The sequence below is a fragment of the Nannospalax galili genome, unplaced genomic scaffold (assembly GCF_000622305.1).
Source record: "Nannospalax galili isolate Female #2095 unplaced genomic scaffold, S.galili_v1.0 scaffold374, whole genome shotgun sequence".
Taxonomy (NCBI): Eukaryota; Metazoa; Chordata; class Mammalia; order Rodentia; family Spalacidae; genus Nannospalax; species Nannospalax galili.
Window position 1 is genome coordinate 177,403 of NW_008333879.1, and position 17,021 is coordinate 194,423.

At 45.3% G+C, this 17,021-nt stretch overlaps 1 protein-coding gene across 2 annotated transcripts in view; it reads right to left on the minus strand.

Annotated features, from left to right (window-relative positions):
* Positions 1–14,180, minus strand: part of Ston2 (stonin 2) — a 158,572-nt gene extending 144,392 nt beyond the window's left edge. For both annotated transcript variants that reach the window (XM_008828662.3, XM_008828661.2), the window contains exon 1: positions 14,054–14,180. The gene's annotated coding sequence lies outside the window, so the exon portion shown is untranslated. The remainder of the gene's footprint in view (positions 1–14,053) is intronic.
* Positions 14,181–17,021: the final 2,841 nt, after the last annotated feature.

A 17,021-nucleotide genomic window follows, 5' to 3' on the forward strand; every position in this document is an offset into this window, starting at 1 on the left:
CAGAACAACTGAGGGGAAGTGATACCTAGCCACAGGTTTGGAAGATGAACAGAAATTAGCTGGGGGCAGAGGGTATTGGTGAGGGAAAAGGACATTCTGAGGCGGCATGGCCTCTATAAGAGCAAACCATGGGGGCTGGAGAGATGGCTCAGCAGTTAAGAACACTGACTGTTCTTGCAGAAGACCTGGGTTTGAATCCCAGCACCCATATGGCAGCTAGCAACTATCTATAACTCCGACAGCCTCTTCTGTACTCTGTGGGCATTGCATGACACGGGTGTACTTACCTACATGCAGGCATAACACTCATATAAAAATAATAAATAAAATATTTAAAAACAGAACAAACCATGAAAATACGATGTGCTCAATTAGAGGGTACCATTTTACTCACTTAAGCTTCAACAGTCATGTTGAAGCCACTGTTTGCTACCCAAAGCTACATGCAACAGGCATCTGCCTAACTCTATACTAACACTGACCCCAATGCCTGAAGTGTGTGCATCTATCAGAAATGAGGCAGGATGTGGAGATATAAGTAAGACATGCCATGAGGGGAGGCTGAGGCTCAGGAATGAGGCTAGAGTTCACAGAGGCTTTAAAATTCAGCTAACATAAGGGGTAGGGCACAGGCCTGAGAGGGGGGATGCAGATGGCTCGAGGAGGTTTGTTCTGTACATGGCTTGGAAATTTGAAGTACAATCGTTTTTTGTAAGCTCCCCACTCAAAACAGCACATTAAAATGCAAAGTGCTCATACAAAGCCTAATGAATGAAAGCATGCTGTCTTCTGACCTATAGATAATTCAGTTTGGAAAAGCAAGGAGCCAAGAGGAGAGAGGAAGATGGGAGGCTAGAAAGACCAGAAGGAGTAAGGTCTGACAGGGCCTTGCAGGCCAGGCTCAGAGGTTGGGGCTTGTAATAAAGAAATCAAACAACTGAGAGAAAGAATATAACTCAATTTGTGTTTCAGATAGACCATTCTGGGAGCAATGGAGAAGGTGGATGGAAAGGTAGGAAGATGCACAGGCGTCACGGTGATCAGGCTAGCAAGACAGAGGGAGAGAACTGTTTTCATTTTCTTTAATATTTTCTTTATTGTTTTTATGTATGTGAGTGTATTGCCTGCATGTATGCAAGTGCACCCGTGTCATGCAATGCCCGTGGAGGTCTAAAGAGGGTGTCAGATCCCCTAGAACTGGTGTTAAGGATGGTTGTTAGCCGCCACTTAGAGCTGGAAACAGAATCTGGGTCTTCTACAAGAACAGCTCGTACTCTTAACCACTGTGCAATCTCTCTAGTCCAGGACAGGATATTTTTACAGTCATTTAAGATGTAAGATCAAGGCCCTGGAATCAAGTCTCTTTTTCTCGAAAGTTAGTACTCTCTGAATCATGAGATATAAAAATGTCTATATACATGTGACATCATTTGTGGTTCAAGATGCTTCACAGACTATGCTGCCCAAAGTCTACCTGCAAATCCCCTTTGGACTTCTGACTCCCTGTTAAAAGCTCAGCCTCAAAACAATTTCTCTAGCTCAAGATGCCTTCGGTCCTTTCAAAATTACACAGAATCATTCCAGAGTTGCTGAGGGAAGCCAGACACTGTGGCTTCCACTGACCCTGAAATGACAATTCTTTATTTCCGTTTTCAGTAATGTAGAGGGAAACTGCTTTCCTTTTCTGAGAATCCATCTCTTTCCTTCTACCCCAGCAATCCTGACACAGGCAAACAACCAAAACAATTCAGCCAGACACCCAAACTTGGACCACAGCAGTGGGCCTCATAGCTGCAGCTGCACAGGGGACCCAGGCTGATTGAGACCTTATCCGTATGCACCAGGCTGTGCACCAGGTCACTCACACACAAGACACATCCCAAGTCAATGTGCTGACTGGAGGCAAGGGCGTGTGGGTGTCTCTACCTGCCAGGATAGGTGAACCCAGACACCCTGGGTGGGCTTGGCACAGTTGATGGGTGTTGACGGAGGGCTGGCCAGGCTTCAGTAGAGCGGGTTCTAGGGTTTTGATATGTGAAATGCACTAACATCCCACCCTTTTTGTAAACTGTAATATACAGAGCAGTTACTGACTCTAGGACAAGAGAATTCTCGCATCGTAAAATGTGAACTGAGTACCTTTAAATGCTCACAATGCACCCATTCCCATATTTCTAGTTTAGTTTCTTCTTTCATATTCACTTTTTTCAAATTTCTAAATATTTTTTATTATTAAAGAGAACACTCACACTAAAGATAAACCGGAAATGTAGAAAAGCACAAGCGTTGGTATACTGGTAAAATGATGCGATTTATATTTATATAATTCTGTTTGCATGCATCTCAACTTCCCAGGGACACGGCTATTGTCTAAGGGGAAGTGGTCCCTGTGCGGGTAGGACTGCCTGTCACCACAGACAAATGGGACAGGATCCACTGACCTTGTGACTCCTTGAGCTAGCACCTTAGTGGCTAAGAAATATTTATTCTATTGTTTTTTCCAAGTTGGTGGAAATTTCCCACCATTCATCCCCATTCACTGTACTTCCTCAAGTTGGAAGACCAGAAAGAAAAGCATCCCTGGAAGGTCTTTCTATTCGTTTTTCTACTTTAATGTTTCTAATGTTTTCTTCTTTCAGTCTCACATCACCCACATCCATCTGGAAAAGGTTTTTCAGAAAAACTGCAGTAGTGACTTAGAAACAAACCACACTATGACTTGCATTTGGCCCCGCCACCACTAATAATATATTTCTTTGGATAGACAGCTCACTGACAGTAACTTGCAAAACAGAAAAACCACAAATTCAAAGCATATAAACCATAAATGCAAATGCAGCAGACATACTAATTAGAGAACGAGATGCAGGACTTCAGAGTGTGAGTTTCCACATGTAATTCTAGAGTCTTATTTATTTTAAGAGAGTGACAGTTTTAGGGGCTAGGGAGACAGCTCAGCAGGGAAAGTTCTTGCTATGCAAGAGGGTCAGAGTTCGAATCCCCAGTACCCAAATAAATGCTGGGTGGGTGTGGCAGTCTGTCTGCAATTCCAGTATGGGAGATGAGGACAGGGGATCCCTATGGGACAAACTGGCCAATAGATTAGGCAAATAGATGAGCTCTAGGTTCAAATGAGAGACAGTGTCTCAATATATAATGTGAAGAATGATCAAGGAGATACCCAGTGTCAATCTCTGACCTTTCACATGCACATGATGCATACACACGTGTCCACACACATGTGAACACTCATACCACGTGCACCACATACATAGGTATACAAAATAGACCATTAAAAAAGAGTAATACTTTTACAAAACAGATTAGGAATATTATTTGCGAACAAAATTAAGTGGCTCCAATCAACCATAACACTTGAATTTACAACAGCTCTTCTCAGGTGAGCTAATGTGTTAGAGGACAGGGAGGACCTTCCTTCTTGGGCCAGAGTGGCAAAGAGCAAGCAAGAGGCTAGGGTGTCGGACACCGAGCACTGCCCCTGGCAGAGGCCTCCCTTCTTTCTGCCTTTCAGTGTTCAGATCACTGAATGCTTCTGTACCTGTGATTCATGTAGCAATTGCCACAGACACAGGCCAGACTTGCTCTTTGGATGTAGTGTTTCAATTACAGAGAGACATAAGTAACTACAAGTGTGTGAAATTTATTGCATTATTGTCCTGACTTCCATCTTTTTTTTTGGTAAATTTTTTTATTGAATTTTTGTGTATTTCATATAGAACATCTTCATTATCTTTATACCCCCTGCTCCACTGGCACCCTCCCATAGCCCTGTATGTAGCACACATACACAACACACACACACACACACACACACACACACAGAGCAACACTCTTTCCAGTGGCCCAAGTCAAGCTGCCCATTCTCGCCTTCTCTTTTCCTCTTACACTGTTTCTGTCACGTTTAGTTTACAAGGAACTTTATGACCACGCCTCAGACAATTCTTTAAAGTGCTGGCTTACCTGGTGCACTTGGTAAGTGTACATGTGCCCATGACCCACTGCTAGACCTTTACTGATGCAGTCATGTGAACTACACCTATCATGGCGCTGTCCAGCCTTCACACAGTAATGTTTACCTTCCACTTTATTTTTTATGTGCTATTTGATAAATCCTTCCTACCTCCCAGACTACAATCCCAAACTTTAAATGACTCATAAGATCCTCATAACAAGTCTAGGAAGTAAGTTCTAGTATTATCTCTTACAATGATAAGGAAGATGAGACATGCGGGAGTGAAATTATCACTGAACAATTGTGACTCTTTGGAACTATGTCCCCAAGGTCTGCTCAGGGATAGGAAACTTAGAACCCACCCAAAGGTGAACATGTGAGCACCAGGGCCCTGAGTAATGGGAAATGCAGCTGGAGGAGTGAACAAACATGAGGTCCGGGGGCGGCAGCCTGCTGCAGACAACACTGCCCACCCATGCCAATGAGGTTATAAGTGAGTGATTGGCAGACATGCTGTATTTACTCAAATAGATCCCCCTCCTTAAATACCCCCTTCACACAGGTTACTTTATAACAAAATAAGGGTGTGGAAACAGTGGACAGATAATCTCTGCTGACGCCTGAGAGCACTTTTCCTTTTGTTTCCAAACACCAGAGAGACTAAGTGCATAGCTTCCAAAACTAAGAGATTAAGGAGGAGGATTCAAGGCCCGACCCTGACAAATTTTAACCTCAGACCCTGCCTCATCTGCAAAATAAGATACTCCTGCTCCTGACCATACAGCCTCGAGGTGCTAACGAGATGCTGTGGTGCAAAGAGCCTGGTACCTAGAGAGACTCACTGAGAGTTACTGGTATTATCATTCCAATAACAAGAGTTTTTCATACAGTTCAGCTGTTCAGCATCTGTAGTGGAAGGAAACATAAACACAAGGAATTATATATCAAAGTATTTTTATGTTTGGCAAGGGTGGAGAGATATTAAAGTTAGCTGTGGTTCTGACAACCCTGGGTTCATGAAACAGTTAACATTTAAAGCAGGCATCACCTAACCAACTGTCTGGACAGCACCAGCACTACCCCCTTAATCATGGCATTATAGTTCTTCTGAAAGCTTCGATCAAGACAGACAGTTAAACATACTCAGTTTCAAAAGCAAACAGTGAAATAAATAAAATGTTTTAAAGTATCTCACTTAAAAATATTTATTTTTATTTTATGTGTATGAGTGTCTACACGTATATAAGTGTACCTGTGTCATGCAATGCCCACAGAGGTCAGAAGAGGGGGGTTGAATCACCTGGAACTGGAGTTATGGACAGCTGTTAGCTGCCATGTGGGTGCTGGGATTCGAACACTGGTCTTATGCAAGAGCAGCCAGTGCTCTTAACTGTTGAGCCATTTCTCCAGCCTCCAGTATCTCACTTTTTAAAAAATCAATATGGGCTTGGAGAGATTAGCTCAATAAGTAGTAGTTTCCACAAAAGCATAGGTGGACCTGAATTCAAATTCCCAGAACCCATGTAAAAGACAGATGCATAGCACAAGGGTCTCTAATCCCAGCACTCCTATGGGGAGACTGGAGGTTGGCACAGGAGAATTCCTGGAATTCACGCACTTGGCTAGTCTAGCACATGCAGGAGAAAAACAACAAATAACTCCCGTCTCAAACGGGGGGGGGGGGGGGGGGAGGCGGGCACCAATACCTGAGGTTGTCCTCGCATGTATGCTATGGCACACATGTACCCACATTCACACACACCAAAAAAAGAGGCAGGCTATAGAGAACTGTGTCAAGTTTGTACAGGTTTGGCATCTCACTTCCAAGTTCAAACAGACTGAAAGCAACTGACGGACCTGGCGTGCTAGCTGGTATTTGATATGAAAAACGTTGAGTGCCGTGTCATTCACTGTGTTTGCATGGACTCATAGCACAAAAATGGTTCCTTCTTTCAATAAGAACCACAGTTAAATCTGAAAGGAAGGTATGTAATTATCTAAATTTAAATTTAATAAGGAGTTTTTGCCATTAGAGTTGAGGACCTCTGTGCTGTATAGTGCGAGCTGGAACGATCCTAACGAGGGTAGGGTCCTACGTTCTCAGAGTCCCCATCCTTGTGGAGATCTGTAGAGCAACTTAAGCTGGATACCAGCTAACACCGGGGGAGGTGGAGTCAATGGAGTTGCTGGGGGATTCCTTCAAGGCTTTGAACCTGCTATTTGACCTTTCAGGTCATTTTAGAAGTGGAGAGAGACTGATCACCTGCCAGATGACAGAGTTTATGGCAGTATTAGATTTTATTTATAAAGTAGTTTGACAGCCTTAATTCCCAAGTGCTTTCCTATTAATAAAATGAGCATGTTAAGAAGGTCAGGTCGGAGTCCAGTGTTACTCATCTACTAAAGAATACTCTTTATTTGTTAGGAGGTTATGCAAGCTGTCATATACAAGAATAGTCACATTAGATGCACAGAGGACAACCAAGGAGAGAAGACCTTAAGAAGTCATCTAGCTCTGACTTCCCTTCTCCCTTCTCTCAGACTCTCTCCCCAGATGCAGCAGTCCTTTCAGTGAGCCTGCAGCAGGGTGTCACCAGTGCAGAGGGGCAGCTCATGATAGTTCATTTCCTACAAGACCAGTGCTTCCACCCTGTGAAATCCCACTTCTATATCCAGCCAGGAGCACCTTCACAGGCCTGCCCAGACCAGCCTCAGGAGCTTTCCATCTGAATTCCCTGCACTCAATACCCTCTTGGTTATTTGCCTACTTACTGTTGGTCTCACTGTTCATTGATACTAATTTTGTGTAAATATTATGTCCTTTTTCTCTCAGAAAAGAGACTATGTCAGAAGACACAAATTCCTCATAAATTCTTTCTCAGAGTCTTGTACCAAAAGATGGTCCAAGTCATCACGTGAGCCACCTTCTAAATTCCAAAGGCTTTACTAGACCATCGGCAACCTTCAAGGCAGCTTTGTAGCTCTCACTGGGACCAAACATTACCAGAGCATTGACCACCATCTCCTGGTCAGTGAAGCCACCAGAGGAGACAAGTCCAGATGAGTATGGGGCCAGATGGTACACGTGGTGAGTAAAAGATTAAAAGGCTCTTGATTTTCAATCCTTCCATCACCTGTTATTTATTATTCTAGCTATTAAATTCTAGGTGGCTGTTTTTATATTAGTTATGGCATTTCAGAAAGACAATAATACTATAAATCCACCTCCTAAGACTGTGCAATATATAATGTATAAGGAGAGGGTGCTAGGTATCAATCAGGTGGAGGGTGCTAGGTATCAGCTGGAGGGTGCTAGGTATCAGGTGGTTTGATTCATCTCCGTGTTATCAAATTTCTGGATAAATTATATGAAATAGAATAATAGCACTTTCTAAAGCATATGCTCAGCATTTTAATCCTTCTTTCCAGTGTCTCTTGGCTGTCATTCTTAGGACTAGACATCTTTTGAAGCTTCAGATCAAGTTTCCTGGAAACCTCAGGCTGAGGGAACTGCTCTAGCTCCTTGTAAAGTTGACTTTGTAAAGGAAGGGAGTTCTAAGGCCAAGTGTGGAGGAGAGAGGAAACGACTTGCCTTTTAGAATTACCTAGAGAGGGAAGCAGTTGGCCTCAAGTCTCCTGAACAAAAATCATGGCTCCAAGCTTTCTTATCTACATTTGGAAGGACCTAGAGTTCTAGGAGATTCTCAAAAGTACACTTGAAAAGTGTGACTTATCTGTCAAATCTCAGAACAAAGGCCTTTCAAGTGCTATTCCATGTTTTAGCTTTGACTCACCATATTTCTCATTTAATACAAACAGTATCAACAGCTTCTAGGCGTCTCTATCCATACCCCACTGGACCATTTTATGCTTACCTCACCTTGAAACAAATCTTCTAGGCTCCTAGCCAGCACTCAAAACTTTGATCCTAGAAGTATTTCATGCATTCACATGTTGTGTGTTAGGCAGGCATACACTGATGATCCAGATCCTGGGTAAAGTTTACACTTCTGTCATGTCCATAATTGAGAAAAATACAATGAAAATGAAAAGAAACCCTTGCTGTGTTTTATTTTCTGTGTCACGCACAAACCAACCTGTTTTCTCTTTAACAACCATTTTTCAAGTGTTCTGTCATTGCAGGAATCATGAGTCAGCCCTGAGGGAACTGTTGCGACCTGGTCCACCGATTACAGCAAGCCAAATGGTCTCGGGCTGGTTGATCTTGGATTCTCAGGGGGTTATTCATCTTGGGGAAGAGATGGACTGCAATTTGCAACGACCACATGGTAGAGATGTTTATTCATGAAGGTGACCTCAAATGAGACAAGTAATTTCTTGGTCTGACTATACTAAAATTCAGCCAAGTGTCCACCCAATGGGAAAGCTCTGTTCCAGAAGAAATTAGACTGGAATGACAAAAGAGTGTGAGGGACCAGGATTGGAATATGTGGACAAGCCAGAGGAAGAGAGAGCGAGGCCTGGAGCCAGATGAAAGGGTGTGTGCTCCAAGACAGGATGGGAAGGCCAGGCAGAATTACAAAGGGAGGGGACAAAGCAGCCCTTGTGTGCTTCTGCCTCTAAATCTGCGCTGCTTTTCCTTTTCTCCCTGAAAACTGCATCTGCCATTTAATGTAAACCCAGAGGGGCTGGGCAGGGAGGTGCACACCTGTAATCTCAGATCTTTGGAGGTTGAGGCAGGAGGATTGCTGAGAATTCCAGGACAGCCAGGGCTACATGGCAAGGTTCTGGTTTTTTTTTTTTTTTTTTTTAAAAAAAAAATCTCATGTAGTCTAAGGGTGGCCTAAAACTGTCTATGTAGCTCAGACTGGCCTTGAACTCCTAATTCTCCTACTTCTACCTCCCAAGTGCTGGAATGTTGTGTAGACATCACCATGCCCGGTTTAGATTTGAAATTTGGACTAACAGGTGATAGTGTGTCTTCATCCATTCGGGTTTTTATTAAAAAGAAAATAGCAAATACTATAGAAGGAATAAGGAGGAGGGAGGGACTTACAGACAACAGAAACTTTTTGCTAGAGGCGGTGATGTTCAAGGTCAAGATACCAGTATGTTTGGTGTCCATCGAGGGTTGACTTTCTGATTTCCTGCCGGCCATATTTTTACCATATCTACACATGGCAGAAGGAAGGGAGCTCTGCATGGGAACATACTATTAGTCCCAGCACTTGGGAGGCAGAGGCAGGTGGATCTGAGTGAGATCAAGGCCAGCCTGGTCTGTATAGTGAGTTCTAGGCAGGCTGTGGCTACAGAAGACCATGTCCCAAGAAGACACATACACACAAAAGTCAGGGCAGGAAAGATGGCTCACCGGTTAAGAGCAGTGACTACTCTTGCAGAGGACCTGGGTTCAGTTCCCAGCACCCATATGGTGGCTAACAACCATCAATAACCCCAGCTCCTGGGGATCTGATGCTGTCTACTGGCCTCTACAGGCACTGCATGCACATGGTGCACTTACATACATGCAGGCAAAACATTCATACACATAAAATAAAAATAAATAGAATCTTTAAAAAAAAAAATCAACCAAGCAACCAATCCATAGAACCTGGAGGTTTAGTGACTCCTACAGACTCTACTACTCATGGGCTGGGCCAACCTACAGCAAAACTGTTGAGGAGTACTAGAATGTTCCATAACTCCCCCTGTTTCAGGTGTTTCCAGTAAATGCATCTTAATTTCTTCTTTTCAACGGGAGGCTTCTGGACAGCGGCATAAGCATCTTCAGAGCATTGGACAGAAAAGCTCTCAGGCCCCACCCCAGACTGACTGATTCAGAAACTCCAGGGTGGTGCTAGGAGTGGAGACAGCAATCTATGTTGATTCAAGCCCTCCAGGTGATTCTGATGCAAGCTACAGTTTGAGAACCACTGTTTTAAATATGACAAGATAAGGATGTCAAGATGAGAGAGCGTGTATATTATGGGAGGACTTGTAAAAGAGACAAGCCACAGAAGTGTCAAATGGAGAATGTTCTAGTCCTGGATTTCAAGACTTATGTTAAGGGACTGGGGCTGCTGTGTTTGCGTAGGCCCTCATGATCTCTTGCCTTTAATCTCATCTGTTTCAAGCTTCTCTCCACACTACTACTTGAGATCCATATTTGTTCTGAAAATCTGACCTTGTTAAACCCCAACTTAAAATCTTTCAGTGCGTTCTGGGGAAACAGCTCAGAAGGTAGCAAGTGTGTGGTCCTGAATTCAAATGCCCAGCACTCATATAAAAAGCCTCATGAACCTATAACCTCAGCGGTGTGAGTGGCAGAGGCAGGAGATGCTCTGGGACTTGCTGACCACCAGCCTAGCTCCAGGTTCAGTGAGAGACACTATCTCAAGAAAATGAGGAGGACAGAAACAGAATAGGACACCTGATGTTCTCCTCTGAGCTATATGTGTACGCATGGGTTTGTGTACCTCCTACCACATACACATACAACACATACACACACACACACACACACACACACACACACACACACCTTCAGTGGCTATACCCACTTCAGTGGCTATTGTGTCTATAAGACACAATCCCAAACTCCTACCCCCAATTCAAGATCCTTTATTATCTGCCTCTGGGCAACTTCCCTGACCTTGTTCCCTCCTGTACACACACACACACCATCCACTTAACCATATCTTCCTATCTGCAGGAAGCTTCTGCTTTCCTATTTCTCTGACACCATGTTTGGCCATGTGACTGACCCTGGCCAATGGGCTAAGAACAGCAGGGACAGCTGCCACTCACCTCCCAGCAGACCTCAAGTGTGATAGTGTCAGTTTCCTCTTATCTCCTTCTCCCTACACAAATGAGGTCAGTATTATCCTTGGAAGAGTCTGGTGGTGTTTTTTTAAAGCTCAGTGAGACCTCAAATAAAGACACAAGAGGACCCACCTGGACAAACAGTGTCAGTGAGCAAGAAACCTGAGCGACTGCAGAGCACTGGGACTTGGGGTGACTTGTTATTTAACCTAAGCTGACAATGGTGACCCATGTGATCTTGCCTCCTTGCTTGCAATATCCTCTGCCCTCTGCTCTACCTTCCTTCCAACCCCACCTCACCCTCAGCTGCACAAGAGACTTGCTCTTCACTCTGTATTCCGCTCCTGCCAACCCCCAATTTGGCCTTTATCTCTAAATAATGACTATCACTTTTAGGACTTCCTCTGGATGCTGAAGAGCTGTAACTGTGTCCCAGGAACTGTGGTAGGTGCTTTTCATCCACTAATATTATTTTTAGCATACTGTTTTTTCCCTATTATAATAAAATCATCACCATTATCACCATCACCATCATCACCATCATCATCATCATTGTCATTGGTAAGGAGACTAAGAGCTCAAGCGCTCAACCAGATGGGAGTCTGGCTTTGAACTCAGCAATCTGCCTTGTGTCACATACCTCTATCCTTCTCAGTGGCAAGCTTTCAGATCCTCCCACTGAACTGGAAAGGAAAAGCCCAGAACAACAACCAAAAGGACGGACACACTAATCCACTAATCTGACACTTGCAAGACTTGCAACTAGAAATGTATTTCTGACACAGAGAAGCCCACTTTCTCTGTCAGTGTGCTTTTCCTAAGGCACCTGTACAAGGCACAGTAACCCCAGAAGAACACGGACAGCTTGTCTGACCTTTCCTCTCATGGGTCCAGGCTGCAGTGGTAGGCTGATGTCACAAGACAGGCAGATTCCCATTGAGAACACACAGAAGGTCTTTGGAGTCTGTTCTGAGGGGGAGACAGGAGAAGAGGGCTCACAACTCCAAGCAAGTCAGCTACAAATGATATCTCAGGTCTAAAAAAATATGTGGTCAAATTTTGGTTCTTAAGCAAGGAAAGAAAAACAATATAATGGCTAAAGATTGAACTAGGCCACCCAGGTCAGACATGGGATCAACTGCCTAGAAGTAGCAAACACAAATTTCAGGTTTCCATGAGCCGCTGACATTTTATTGTGAGGTTAAGATCTCTCTCTCCCTCTCCCTCTCTCCCTCTCTCCCTCTCTCCCTCCCTCTTTCCTTTAAAAAAAAAAGATTAGAAAGCACAAAACCCTACACATATTCCTCCACCACCCCAATCAACCATACAAATAAAAACAGAGACTTCAAGAAAGCACTGAGATATCCTCACAAAACATTCACAGGGTTACAAAGCTTTGATTACTAATTCATGTTCATTTATCTGCTTCATTCTCTCCCCTTTAAATGATACCATCAGTAATATTAATAGCATTTTTCTCCTTCAAGTGTAGAAAGCTGCTGAGTGCTCCAAATGACTGTGAGGCCAGTTTGGACACGTCTGATTTACTCTTTAAACAATCACCCACTTCATAATAAATAGTAAGAGCCAGCAGTTACTGAATGGTTGGTGCTATGCTCGATGTTTTTCAGACATTGGCTCATATAATCTTCAAAACAATGAGTGAAATTGGTACCATCACTTTATAGATTAGGAGAGTGAGGCAGGCACAGGAATCATGAAGGAGATGAAGAAAAGAGAGAGAGGGAGAGAGGGAAAGGCAGGAAGGGGCAGTAGCTGCATAAGACCTTAGTTAATGATTCACTCACAGGCCTCAGGCAGCTCCTCTTAGCAGAGGCTGCAAAACGCGCGCACACACACACACACACACACACACACACACACACACACACGAGTCCCACCTTCAACTCTTCATTCCAGTGAGAGGCAGACTGTATACACATATACAACACACACAGACAGACAGACACAGGTAGACACACAGAGAGCCCCATCTTCAACTCTTCATCCCAGTGAGAGGCAGACTGTATACACATATACAACACACACAGACAGACACAAGCAGACAGACAGACACACAGAGAGCCCCATCTTCAACTCTTCATCCCAGCAAGAGGCAAATTGTATACACACACACAACATACACACACACACACATAGAGATACAGACACACACACACAAACACAGATACAGACAGACAGACACACACACACAAAGAGACCCATCTTCAACTCTTCATCCCAGCGAGAGGCAAATTGTATACACACAACACAGACAGACAGACAGACACACACACACACACACACACACACACACACACAGAGCCCCACCTTCAACTATTCATCCCAGCGAGAGGCAAACTGTATACACACATACAACATACACACACACACACACACACACACACACACACACAGCCCCATCTTCAACTACTCATCCCAGCGAGAGGCAAACTGTATACACACAACAGACACACAGACAGACAGGCACACACACACACAGCCCTATCTTCAACTATTCATCCCACCGAGAGGCAAACTGTATACACACAACACAGACACATAGGCAGACAGACACACACACAGCCCTATCTTCAACTCTTCATCCCAGCAAGAGAGAAATTGTATCCGCACAACACAGACACAAACACAGGCACAGGCATAGGAACAGGCACACGCGCGCACACACACACACATTCTCTCTCTCTCTGTCTCTCTCTCTCTCTCCCCCTCCCCCCCCTCTCTCACAGCCAGCCCCATCTTCAACTCTTCCCAGGGAGAGGCGGTGTCCAACAAATTGCTTGGCAACGCGCTCAGGAAACTCCAGCCAAAGCTCGGGGTCCCGGTGGCCCCCGGGCGCTGTCCAGCGGGCAGAGCGCCTGCGAGGCCAGGCTGAGGGGTCCTGTCTTTGAGCACCCCGAGGTAGGGGCGCAATGCCAAAGCCGGGATTTCGACGCGAGGTGGGGCGAGGCAGCATCTCCAGGGACACCTGTTGTCGCCTCCCCACTCAGGACAGCGAAGACGCCCTGGACGACCTGGATCTCGAGGGGTAGGAACCGGCTGGCAAGAAGTGCTGTGCTGGGTGCGGGGGCCGAGAGGCTGTCCCCAGCGGCACCCACGGAGGCCGCCTCGCCGCGTCCTTGCACTCGGGGCGTCAGCGGCGGGGGCTCGGTGGAGCAGCGCAGCGCGCGGCTCCGGCGGGCGCTTGGGTACGCACGGCGCTAGGACCTCGCGGTCAGCGACTCCGGGTCCACCTGCGGCCCCCGGCCCCGCGCGCTCCGCTGGGGCCGCACTCACCTGCGCATCGGTCCGCCGGTCCCGGGCGTCGGCGGGAAGGCCGCGCAGCACCCCGGCTCGCCTGGCGCGGGTCCCCGTCCCCGTCTCTGCGCCGCTCTCGACGAGCTCCCTCTGGGTGGCTGCTCCGCCGCTGCCGGCTCGCAACTCCACCGCTCTCTGGGTGCCCGCCGGTCCTGGCGCCTCTCCCGCCGCTGCGGATTGGCCCGGGCGCCAGCGAGAGCCGCGCGCTGATTGGACGACTGGGAGCCTGGGCGGTGGGGCGGGGCTGCGCGGGGAGCTGCTCCCGGAGCCTGGGCGCCCTGGCTTCAGCCCGCACAGCACCCCAGGCCCCTACGGGACAGTGAAACCCGGATCTGGTCCCCTCTGCATCCCTCTGGATGGCCGTGTCAGAAGCTGGCGGAGCGGAGAGTGTGGCTTAGAGTGAAGCAGGAATGACGGGGACTAGGACCCCCATTGGGTTCCACCTACTCCCCCTGCAGGCACCTGGTAACCGGTTGAGACCCACTTGGCAAGAATCTGGGCTCCTCTGACCTTGTTCTTGCAAGATGCTTTGACTTCACATTTATTTTTCCATACTTCTTACAATAGGCGTAGGGCTCAGAACAGACGCCTGTAAAGGGTAGGTACCAAACAGTGTGACTGTATTGGAGAGCTTCAGTTGTCAACTTGACGCACATGGGTAGAGGGAACCTCAGTTGATGGAAATTCCTCATTGAAAAGGCCTGTGACCATATCTGTGGGGTATTTTCTTGACTATTGAGTGATGTGGGAGGGCTCAGCCCACTGTGGGCGGTGCCATCCCTGGGCAGGTGTTGCTTAAGAAAGGCTGAGTATGGGCCTGGGGAGCAAGACAGTAAGCAGTACTCCACCCTGGGCTCCAGCCCTGTCTTCCCTCCATGATGAACTATAAGCTGCAGGTGAAATAAACCCTTTCCTCCCCAAGTTGGTTTTGGTCAGTGTTTTATCACAGCAGTGGAAAACTAAGACATGGAGTGTACACACAATCTCTACTTAGTCCCTACCAGAGCTTATAAAAGGGAAGCTAGTTGTCCAAAAGCCCAGTAACATCAACAAATTAAGAATGCTCTGTGAGGTTCCGGCAAGAGAGCAAGATGGGGTGATCTTCCCTGACAAGGAACTTAATACCTAGCTAGATAGATGAGGCTGATTCAAGACATAAAAACTACTTAGTATTTCCACAGTGCCTATTATTTGGTAGGCACTATTCCAAGAACTTTATATGCACTAATCCAGAAATACAGGAAAGGGCTGCCACAAAGCTGTCTACAAATGCTGTGAGTCGCATGGACAAATCACAACAGCACTGAGTACAAAGAAATTTAATCCGAAAGACACCAGCAATGTCCCACACCCCTGTGGAAAGGCACAAGCTAGAACAGAAGGCAAGGGCAGGGGATTATAACTGTCCTAGACCATCATCTATCTCTCCTCCATAATCCTTTAGGCCTCCAAACATTCCCACCTACCTGCTCTAAATCTTTCAAAAAAAAATAGCACTGTAAATTTTCCTGCCACTGGATGTCTGTTCTGCCACTCTTAAAATCATCTACTCCACACACCCAGATAGGCAATGCATAGAGGTATCTCCATTTTCTGTAGTTTATATTAATGGGTAATAAGTAACCCATAATATGCATCTATTTTCCTAAAGGCATTTCCCCTCCTGTTCTCTTATGCTTGCAGAATCCTCGAGTGAGAAATGTGACTGGACAGAAAAGTTCTTAAAAGACCCAAGTTACCACCCAGCTTGACTTATTCTGAATAGTCTTGGCTTCTATGCTAGGTTAAGCTTAGAGTTGTGTACTTTGACAAGCCACAGTCCCTAAGAGAAAGTTAGCTCCCTTTTCTCTGGTTTATATTAATAAGCAAACAATGGCACTGCTTTACATTAGAAAAGTGGACTGAGCATATGTTGAGTCTCACCTAACTAGAATGAAGAGTATGATAGGATGAGACCAGGTGAGGAAAATCCTTCAGGGGCATCCCTCTCTAAGCCTCAGAAGCTTGTGAACACAATAACTTGTACTTCTAGTTGCTCACTTTTCATGACTGGCTTTTGCTGAAGCAGAAGTTCCATTTGAATTGCTCATATGCCCACTTCAAAGAAGAAAGGCTTGTTTCTGCCAGAGATGGAGGCTGACCCAAGATGATGTGTCAAACTACTCAACCCTGGTTGCATTATGCTAACAACAGCAGCCCACAAATGACAAGGGAAAGAATGAAGACCATGGAGTCCTGTCATGGGCAGATGCGACTTATACATACTTACACATGGTTCTACACCCTGTATCATGGAGAAAATTGCTTTACTTAGTTCTAACATTTCTTCTTTCCTGACTTCTACTTGGCACTCAAGACTCAAAACTGCCAACAGGCTAATAAGGTGGTACAAAGAAACCAGGACCACATCTCTATCCTCGGATTCAACAGGGAATTCTCTGGTTCCTGGCTTGATGGATAATGATGTAGATCAAAGTGACCACCCATTCAATTAAACTGTAAATATGTGGTTTCTGTATGTCAGACACTGTTAAAGGCAAAAACCAGTATCTTTATTGTGTGTACACAAGGTGAGATGGTACAGTTGATTTGCAAAACAGTTTGGCAGTTTCTCAAAAAGTTAAGTTCAGAGTTATAATATAACCCAGTAATTCCACCCATAGATACATAATGAAGAAAACTAAAAATATATGTCTGCATAAAAACATATACAGAAATATTCACAGCATCATTATTTATAATAGCTGACAAGGAAAAACCCCAGTGCCCATCAATTGATGATAAACAAAATGTCATATGCCCAATGTAGTAGAATATTCAGCTATAAAAACAAATGAAGTGCTGATATGTGATATGATATGGAAGAATCTAAGACCATTATGTTAAGGGAAAGAAGCCAGAAGCCAAAGTCATATAAGGCATAATTCCATTTCTATTCAGTATCTAG